The following is an 11475-nucleotide window of genomic DNA, read 5'->3' on the forward strand; positions in this document are numbered from 1 at the left end:
CCAGTTAGTTATTGATGATTATTGATAGCTTATTGATGACTATTGATCAGTTATTCAGAGCTCAACAGGTTACATGAGATGAGTCCCAACTGTGTATGTGTGATATTTTAACTTGTAATTGTTAATTAAACATTTGATTGAAAATATTAGATTACAATAAACATCAGATTTTTTACCTGAACTAAACAAATCTTTAAAGATAACATATTAAAAGGATACAGGAATGAGGTACAAAGATGAGGACTTGTAAGAAGTCGTGCTGTTTCATTGGTTGTATTTGTTTCCATGCATTTAGTCTTTCTTGTTCCTTTGTTCGTTTTTGAAATGATTTGATGTTACTGTAATTGTGCTAATTGTGATTTGATTGAAAAGTAGTTAGAAGGGGTAGTACTAGAAAAGTTTTAGACTTCATCCTACGTCCTTTTCTACCACATTTGTGTTGAAACAGAAACTTTGGTGGATTGTCCATTGCTGTTTCAAATTTAGTTTTTTCTTATTTTTTATATTTTTTCTTAGTTTATTTTATGTATTTTTATCCTTTTAACATTGTTCGAAATAAATTAAATCAATCAATAAATAAATCAAAACTAACTGAACTATTGTTTTTCATATGCCAGTTAGTTATTGATGATTATTGATAGCTTATTGATGATTATTGATGAGTTATTCAGAGCTCAACAGGCTACATGAGATGGGCCCCAACTGTGTGTGTGATATTTTAACTTGTAATTGTTAATTAAACATTTGATTGAAAATATTAGATTACAATAAACATCAGATTTTTTACCTGAACTAAACAAATCTTTAAAGATACCATATTAAAAGGATACAGGAATGAGGTACAAAGATGAGGACTTGTAAGAAGTTGTGCTGTTTCGTTGGTTGTATTTGTTTCCATGCATTTAGTCTTTCTTGTTCCTTTGTTCATTTTTGAAATTCTTTGATGTTAATTGTGCTAATTGTGATTTGATTGAAAAGTAGTAAGAAGGGGTAGTACTAGAAAAGTTTTAGACTTCATCCTACGTCCTTTTCTACCACATTTGTGTTGAAACAGAAACTTTGGTGGATTGTCCATTGCTGTTTCAAATTTAGTTTTTTCTTATTTTTTATATTTTTTCTTAGTTTATTTTATGTATTTTTATCCTTTTAACATTGTTCGAAATAAATTAAATCAATCAATAAATCAATCAAAACTAACTGAACTATTGTTTTTCATATGCCAGTTAGTTATTGATGATTATTGATAGCTTATTGATGATTATTGATGAGTTATTCAGAGCTCAACAGGCTACATGAGATGGGCCCCAACTGTGTGTGTGATATTTTAACTTGTAATTGTTAATTAAACATTTGATTGAAAATATTAGATTACAATAAACATCAGATTTTTTACCTGAACTAAACTAATCTTTAAAGATACCATATTAAAAGGATACAGGAATGAGGTACAAAGATGAGGATTGTAAGAAGTTGTGCTGTTTCGTTGGTTGTATTTGTTTCCATGCATTTAGTCTTTCTTGTTCCTTTGTTCATTTTTGAAATTATTTGATGTTAATTGTGCTAATTGTGATTTGATTGATAAAGTAGTAAGAAGGGGTAGGACTAGAAAAGTTTTAGACTTCATCCTACGTCCTTTTCTACCACATTTGTATTGAAACAGAAACTTTGGTGGATTGTCCATTGCCGTTTCTAATTTAGTTTTTTCTTATTTTTTCTTATTTTAATTGATGTATTTTTATCCTTTTAACATTGTTCAAAATAAATTAAATCATTCAATCAAAACTAACTGAACTATTGTTTTTCATATGCCAGTTAGTTATTGATGATTATTGGTCAGTTATTCAGAGCTCAACAGGCTACATGAGATGAGTCCCAACTGTGTGTGTGATAATGTACCTTGTAATTGTTAATTAAACATTTGATTGAAAATATTAGATTACAATGAACATCAGATTTTTATGACATTTTGACTTTTGAAATTGCCAAAAGCATGTGCCTAACGTGAGCCAGTGTTATATACTTTTGACTGTTGATATTGGATGCATACATATTTGCGGATGTCTTTTTATTCTGTTATGTAAAGCAGTTGAGTAGCCTCTGTGTCTGAACTGTGCTGGAGAAATAAACTGGCCTTGTCTTGTTCATGTTGTCTTGGACTCACTTTGACCATCAGCACACCACTGACCTCCACTGCCAGCAAACACGGTCTGGCTTTATATAAACCTTTTCACAGCAGCCATTTTGAGCTGTCAAAGCAGGGTAAATGCAGGTGTAACCAACAATATTAATGAGGGGCCTGGCACTGGAATGAAACTACCATTAATGTTATTGGTGACACCTGCGTGCCGTTTACCCTGCTTTGACACGTCAAAATGGCTGCTGTGAAATGCGTCTATTTCAGTGGGCAACAGACATGGGGAATGTATGAGGCCCGTCCTGGAATTCCATTAATTCGAAAGTCCGTAGGGGGGCGCACGTCAGGTCCGGAAGTGACGACACGTACATTGGCTCCAATTTAAAAATGAGCCGACTTCTCTCTCGTTCTGTGTCTTAAATAAACATTTTCCGAATGAGCTTATGGTCTGAATAAACAATTTCAAGTCTTTTTCATGCTCTCCTGGGCTCCGTTTTCTAAATTATGGTCCCATTTCGAGTAAAAGAGCCGATAAAAATTGTAACTTTGGGGGCGGGATTTTCCTTGATTTACACCAGCCACAGGAAACCAGATGATCCCAACCAGTTGCCAAGGCAGGCTAGCTAGCTAGCTAGCAACGTAGCCAGAGATTAAAAGTAAAATACCAATAACAGTGTTACCTTTATGATCTTTTAATGATGTTAGTAGACACACGTAACAGTATCAAAAGAACACCTAAACGCTATATCGAAATCGGGTTTTAGTGGACGGGCAGCGACCATACAAGTTGGGGCTTCAGAGCTGATCTGCGGCTAACTAGCTAGCAACGTAGCCTGAGATTAAAAGTAAAGGTCTGTTGATCAAAAGAACACCTAACGCTATATCGTTATGTAATGTGACATGATCACATTTCAATAAATATAACGTTTTTGCACATTTGAATGCTGCTGGTCGTTTGTTTAATGCTGTATATATTGGACATTTAAAGCTGATACACAATTGTGTTGAGGTAATTCCGCAAAGCTCAGTTAAAAATATAACGTGTAACACCAATGGAAGGATGGGTAGCATTAGCTAACGTCATCCAGGCTATAAACGTAAGGCTATTATAAAGTTATGAAATGCTGATTCAGACGTTACAATAATATGACATAATATGAGCCAGTTAGCCTAGCTAGAGAGAGCAATTTCAGACCACCAGATATCACCATATTTCATTTCAATAAATATAAAGCATTCGTTGATTGAAGCAGACTCAGACTGCTGGTCGGTTAAGTTTCTCCGTCGTCCTGTCCTCTGGTCCAATCTTCGGTTCGTAGTTTGTGTTCACTCGACATCAACAATCTTATACATGATAATATACAACAAGGCTATCTTTGTTGACAATGTTTATTGACAAAAGCATTAAAACAAGCAAATATAACAATATTCTCCGGTCACTGGCAGATACTAGCTACAATTGTTCAAAGCAAATCTCTCATGTCAGCATTTGGCTTGTGTGTTATTGCAATTTCCTATGTTGAAACAACTGATCAGCAGTAACGTGTAGTTTAGCGTTAATCTCAGGAGAACAGAATATTATAGCTTTGATCTTCACAAATCATGATCCTCTGTTGTGTAGTTTAGCGTTAATCTCAGGAGAACAGAATATTATAGCTTTGATCTTCACAAATCACGATCCTCTGTTGTGTGTGTCCCATCTGGTACTGGACGGCGGCTACCCCTGGAAGAAACAAATTAGACACTGTTAATCACTGTATAGCGTTAACGTTTGCTTACCCAACACTACGTGCGATTGGTAAATACTGTAAATACAGAGGTGGATAAACTATCCAGAGGAGTTTAACCCCCTTGTTCCCCCTCATTGATTGATAGTTAATCTAACCTCTAACGTTAGCTAGATATATAACGCTATAGCTGGTAGATCATATGAGTATGCTTTGAGTCTGCCTCATCTCAAAGAGGTAAACAGAACTGCGTTTGTTTTCTGTCTATGTCCGAATCTGTGCAGCATGCAATACTGTTTAACGTTGTATACGTTAGTCTAACCTTAGTCCTCCTGTAATGACAAATGGACATGTAGCTAGCGTTAATGTCATGCTATGCAATTAGCGTTAGGTTAGAAAATACGATTACCTCGATTTTGTGGAAGATAGGAAGGCGGCAGGCTGGTGACGCCGCGCGAGGTCTGGAGGAAATAATACTCTGGTTTTTCTTCGGGCTACTGTATTCACTGTGAGAGCAATGGAGCAAGGCTAGCAATAGCAACTAACATTAGCAACATTTGTTAGCCAAGCTAACAACTTGAAAAGATGGATGCCGTGGCTAGGAGGAAACCCTCCCCCGAGTCCCGTCCACGCTCACGCCCCTTCCTGTTTTCCCGGCTCCAGGCTTGAACAGATTTCCCACAATGCAACAGGAAAATCCATTCATCCAATGAAACGAAATCAAACAATATCGGGAAGTGAGCTTCATTTTGCCGTGTCAAAAACATATAGCTAAGGTGGTCCACTATATTTACTGTCTATGGTCTATTTAGACCAGGGGCCAACAACCTTTTTGAGACAGAGCTACCTGAAGGGTGGAGAGTCATGTGGAGGGCTACATGTTGGATATCATCTTACCAAACAATATGAACATTGCTCGGTTTACCTTTAAATAATGGATATTTTGCATTTAATTGGTTAGAGGAGACTCTGTGTGTGTGTGTGTGTGTGTGTGTGTGTGTGTGTGTGTGTGTGTGTGTGTGTGTGTGTGTGTGTGTGTGTCTGTGTGTATGTGTATGCTGGCCGCCCCTGATTTGAACGATGTGTAGCACATGGTATAAGCTCACGGTACGAGTGCATTCTGGACATGCCCAGCTCCACTTTTGCTGGTTACAGGAAGCACAATCTGGGCACAAAGTCGTAATAAGGCGTAAAGGGGTTCTGTTAACTCATTGAGTGCCATGGACGAACATGTTCGTCATTTCGTTTAGTAACGTAGAGTGCCAAGGACGAACATGTTCGTCAATTGCGTTTTTTGACGGGGGGATGTCGATCTAAGCCTCTTACATCGCCAATTACAATATGGGAGCTATTGAATGTGTCTAACCTATTTTACAGAACCCTTAGGTGGCGACAGTGCTCTCCAGATTAGACAAAGGCCAGGAGAAAAGAGAGAAGAAGTCATGAGGAAACGGAAATCGCATCGATATGCTTGAAGCATAACGTTAGCTGTGCCTGTGAACAGCAGTCATCTGCTGCCACAATTGAGCCCCATCCGTGTCTGCTGCGATAGCCCATCCATATGATTTAGTTGCCGACACGGCGACACCAGCGTCTTTCTGAAAAGTTACATTATTCTCAGCTGGGAGCCGGGGACACGCTGTAAAAAAGCGGGGGGATGCAGCAGACTTTTCAGTGCAGATCAAACTCAGAGCAAACCGCAGCAGAGACACTCCTCCCACCACGGAGGAGGAGGAGGAGGGGGGTGGGGCACGCAGGGCACTACAGCATACAACCATTGACAGTACACACAGACCCAGGCAGCAGCAGGCTCGATGCATAGAGAGCAAACAAGCTAGAATAGGCTATCTGATGCCCACCAGCAGTAAATCAAGACCAGCAAGAAGGTGTAGGGTCTGCGCACGCAGGGGCCAGCGCTGCTGGTTGCAGCTAAAAAATATTATTTGGCCAAACAAAATTCCTTTGTTTTCACTCTTTTATTGAAGGAAATTATTTTTGAGGTGTCATTATATCAGAAAATATTAGCTTCAGAGTCAATGATGTGCTTGAAATGTTTAATTTCACAAAAGACTCATTATCTCAGCTTCTAGAAAAAAATTGCTGTTTTTGGTTAAATCAAGCTATGTTCTCCGGCTCATAACTAAAGAACGGAAAATGGGATCAATAAACTTTTTTTTGCCGATGATAGAAGAGAGTCTCCTCGTTCTTTGTGCGTGTTCGGTGTTTACATAGTAATATCACACAATATTCTGTGGGCCTCGAGAAATCACTGAAAACGCTCTGAAACTCTGGCACTGGGAGCGTCCGTTCTCCAAAAGTGGCTGGCACTCAATGAGTTAAAGGAAGGCTGCACCGAACCACATTTTTTGAGTTCCGATCCGATTCTGATACCTGAATTTGGATATCTGCCTAAAATAACAGTACAAACAAACATTTGGCCAATAGGCAAAGAAGGTTAGCCTACTTGTTGATTCTGCACTATTTAGACATTGCTGCTAGGGCGCTCTGTAGCTGGCTCCTATATTTCATAACTAGGGCTGTGATGATAACACATCACCGCATTTTTCTGTAGGCTACTTTATTATATAAAATATTACAGGCACAATGCCAAAAGCACTAGAGTAGCAAAGAGGTAAAGGGGACCTACTAATTAAATGATCAATAGTATAACAAACTATTAAAAACATTATACGGGATTGTTCATCTGAATTTACTGAATGGAATTATTGGAATGTGCGTTTACATACTGTAGGCCAGGGGTGCCCAAACTTTTTTGACCCAAGATCTACTTTTCAAGTAGCCAGCCTCCCGAGATCTACCAGTCCAGTTTCAACATCGCAAACGCACACACATCGTTTCCAGCCTGCAGTAACTAACCTCACAACACTTTCTCGTTGTCCCACAAACACTTGACATTAGGGCTGTGAATCTTCACTGGCCACATGATTCGATTCGATTACGATTCAGAGGGCTACGATTCGATTCGATTACGATTATCGATGCATCTTAAATCGATGCATCACTTTTTCCCCCAATACATGATTTATTTTTTCTCACTTTACAATACAATTGCATTGTATTATGATCCATAATTAAAATAAACAACTGCATGTACTTCCATTATATTTTATTTTATTATAAAAAAAAAAAAAAAAAAAAAAAATCCCTCAATGCCATGCGATCTACCACACTACCTGTATTGGGCACCCCTGCTGTAGGCCTACCACACATCTCATATATTTCCTATAGCCTGTCTTACAGTAACATACTGTAGGCCCACTACCACACATCTCATATATTTCCTATGTCTGACTTACAGTAACTTAATGTAGGTATACTACCACACATCTCATATATTTCCTATAGCCTGTCTTACAGTAACATACTGTACTAGGTCTACTACCACACATCTCATATATTTCCTATAGCCTGTCTTACAGTAACATACTGTAGGCCTATTACCACACATCTCATATATTTCCTTATATTACAGTAGTAGGCTATTGTAGCCTATACAAAAGCTGTGTCCCATTTCAGGTGCTGCAGTCCACCAAGGCTAGATTTGAAGACCGATTGCGTCACTGCAGCGCGACCTAGGCTGTCCCATTTCAAAGGCTCCTTCAAACGCAGCCGAGAAATGCAGCCTCCTTTTCTCAAAACTTGAGGATGCAACTGTTCTGTCCTTCGTGGCCTTTGTGGCATTCAAGATCTCGCGAGAATCCGCAAGGCTGAAAATTCTGAAATCGTCGCCACTTTTTTCATACAGGCAACCATAGGCAACAGGTAAGATCTCACAATTCTGGTTTGCAATTTCCTTACTAAATGCACTTCTGTCAACTTCAGAGGTGATTAACCGAGGCTTAGATTATTGTAGATCTCACATTTGTCAGTATTGTGGAAAAAATGTGACGCGTTTCTTTTTTAGAGAGCTGCAGGGCTTGGCTCGTGAGGATTCCACTAGACTCCCATGTCAGACTCTCCGGGAGATACCGCTGACGGCCCGGCAAAGAGGCTTGTCTCCCGGGTTGCTTGGTCCATGTAACACGGACCTAGCTGGCTATCCAGCACCGCCCGGTCTGCTCACTGCGACTGGAAAGCCCCATTTTATTTCATACCACGGTCATTCTGTAGATTCATTTGAGAAAATATAAGTAGTAGCGGGGGGCTGCCTTGGCCGATGTTGGTGATTCAAATTCGTGTAAAGTTTTCCAGGGTGTGTGTGTGGGGGGGGGGGGGGGGGGGGGGGGTCTCTGAACGTAACGTCACGCTAGCTGTTAGATCAAAGGACCATGGTGCCTCGGTGGCCTCACTGGATGGAGGGTTGCTGTGTAACAGTTGTTTGTTTAAACTTGCTAGCTTGGAAGAGTTTTGCGCACCAGAAATAAAACGTATAGATACAATACTTAAAGGCAAGAAAGCAAGTTTTATAAAACAGATAAATAAGTTGTGTAAATAATAATCTGGTCAATTAGGGCTGTACTGCTGGCTGCTGTACCGTTATCATATACTAACACGTACCAGTAGCCTACAACTAAGAATAATTTATTTGTCGAACTGTCACACAACTATTCCTACTGCATTTCTGCATTGTCATAGCACATTAGATCATAATCAATAGTCTGTCAGCTTGTGTGTTCTTAACAGTAATAGTCCTCTCTCCTCTCTCTCTTCTCTCCAGAGTAAGGATTATGGCAGAGAACAAGATTCCAGACCAGGGGCAATTCACTTTTAAATGAGAGTATTGTATTGGTATCGCTTATTGCAGTGATACTCAACCCTAGGCTCCTCCTAGTTGTGTCTCTTTTAAGTTCTACTTAAAATACACAAATAAATAAACATCTAAATAAATAAAGGGGGGAAAGGGACTTTTTTGGGGGGATTGTAGCTTTTGCAAAAAAAAATCTTTGACAATCCTGAGTAGGTCGTGTTACGCCCCAAGTCTAGGGTTTAGCGCAATACCATGAAATTCAGACAGAAACCAAGATCAAAGGTACGAAAATGTTTTACTTTGTAATTTCAGAGCATAAATACAAAGTTTTCTCTTTCTTTTTGTTAACATTGAACAGTTACAAATAACAAACGAACACAACATACATTACAGTTACCTTAACTTAACCCGTACATATAACAAAGAAACCTAAACATAGGGGTTGCTGGATGAGCAAACATGGATGAGAGTGGAGCCCCTGTCACCTCCACTCTGTCTCCATGTTGTCTGACTTCTGCATTTGTACAGCAGTGGCTTGACTCCAATCAGCTCCAATCAGCAACAGCCACGTTCAACCAATTGTCTCCCACCAGACCAATCCAGTACCCTGTACTACGAAGCTATCTTAACAGACCCGCGATCTGTCACTTTGATCTGGTTTGACTGAACAGGATCAAAGCTATCTAGTTTAAGGATACTACGACGCTGGTTTTCTACTGGATAACTGAAGCTGGGATCTGCCTGTGCACGCGCACGTTTTTCGCTCGTGCACAGGCGCGCGTCCACGCGAAAGAGGTGCGCTAGCCAATCACATTATGAACAGCTGAGTTGATCCACGCCCACACCCATTTCCACACCCATTTCCTCGTTCAATGAAAGCGCAGTGCATGATCAGAGTTTTAGCGGATATTTAATGTATCCGCGATTTAATGTCAGAATGAAAATCCGCGTTGGATAGTCTGCTGAAGGGCTGTCTAAAGCAGCAGCTTGTATTCACATCAGTCATTTGATTTACTTTGATCAGCGATTTCTGTCTGATACAGCTGCATTGATACAGCAGCAACAAATGTAAATGTGTAATCTCAGTCTATACATTTCCACAATCTGTAAGCCTATTTAGACCATAGATTTAGAAACGCATGCTCAATGAATAATGATCTCTATCACTCATGTGTGTGGTTGCACTGATCGAATAATTCATATATAAAATAGCCTAGTATAAAGCCTAATAGCCTACTATAAAAGAGAAAACTGCTGCACTGAATTGAGACGATGCAGGCATAGTTATCATTGATAAAAACTAGCCTATTTTTGCTCATATATTGGCATACAGCCTACAGGACACAGTTCCAGCTGAAAGATGCAAGAATAGCCTGCATATTTAGTATTGGGGCTATCCCATATTTATCCCATATCTATATTATATGTATAGGCTTTTCTGGCATGTAGGAGAATATCACCCTCACTCCATTTGAGGGTCCGTTCATGATATGCGCCGCGGTGATTAATAGTGATCATATTTCTCCACGCATCGTTGAGCTGTTAAGACATAAAGTGGTAAGTAGGCTTAATTTAATTATGTAGCCTACAGAGCCACTAATGTTTTGCTTGTTCTATTCTCAGTTGACTGCAATCTATTTTTCATATGGCGATCTTATGAATGGTGAGTGACTCCAGAGAGCTCTTGCTGTGATTAGTGTACGGAGCATGCGCGACGTGAGAGGTCGGAAGGGCTGAGGAGCTCCTGAGGCGAGCCAAACAATGGAGTAAAACTCACTGAAAAAGTTCAATTTACTAATAAATCTTTCCACGTCCTGAATGGAGAACACCTAACGTCAATGTGGTGAGATTTTCCAGCGAAAACGCATTTCCTTAACCTGTTTAACCAAGTAAATCAATGCCTGCCAGGAGGCGACCAGCGACTCAACACGAGGACGCAACAATGGGAACCAATTATGACACCAGATTTGATGCATTGGACGCAAGTATGGAGAAACTGCTTGAACTAAACCAGTCAACTAATCCGCTGTTGAACTCTGTAGTTCAGAGAGTTGATGCTCTCGAAATAAGCTCGGAGACTCTTATGGCTGCAATGCATGAGCACGGAGTGAAATCTGACTCTCAGGAAAAAAGAGTCACTGCACTTGAGAAGAAATTACATACCGAACATATTGACCAACTTGAGAATCGTCACCGCCAAAACAATCTGAGACTTTTGAATGTGCCGGAGAGAGAAGAAAGGGACATGCCAATGATCTCGTTTGTGGTTAAAACTTTTGCGGAAAAGTGGAGCTGTACGCTTAAAGAGGAGGATATTGAAAGAGCGCACCGCGTCGGCCTAATTAGGGACAACGCAACACACCCTCGAGCCATCATCTTTAAGCTTCATCAATTTCAGAAGAAACTACAACTTCTGAAAATGTCCAAAGGAAGATTAGAGGGATGTAACTTCAAGTCAAGTCAAGTCAAGTTTATTTATATAGCCCTAATTCACAAGCATGTCTCAGAGGGCTTCACAGAAAGTATGTCTAGCTGATTCTAGCTAACACACAGTAACAAGAATATACAGAATAAAGATAACATTTGAACATTTGAAGAAAGCAGGAGAGTGGAGGAGGGAGGGAGAGGGAGGAGGGAGGAGAGGGGGGAGGTGGTGATGGAAAGGGTTTCTCTGTACCTAGTTCAACCTAATTAAAAACAGCCCACTCCAATCAGAAGGTGTGACATATGTTAATACCTTTCCAGTGTCCAATTATTCCAGATATATGAAAAATCAATACAACAAGCAATTCTGATATTTAGAACATTATTTTATATAGAGAATTTTGCATAAAGTACAAAGCAGATCAAGTATTTATATTACCCCATTCAGAGATCTCTGAGGTGGATTTCCAGTGGTCTTTCCC

Source organism: Poromitra crassiceps, assembly GCF_964638095.1.
Source record: "Poromitra crassiceps genome assembly, chromosome: 26".
NCBI classification, from domain to species: Eukaryota; Metazoa; Chordata; class Actinopteri; order Beryciformes; family Melamphaidae; genus Poromitra; species Poromitra crassiceps.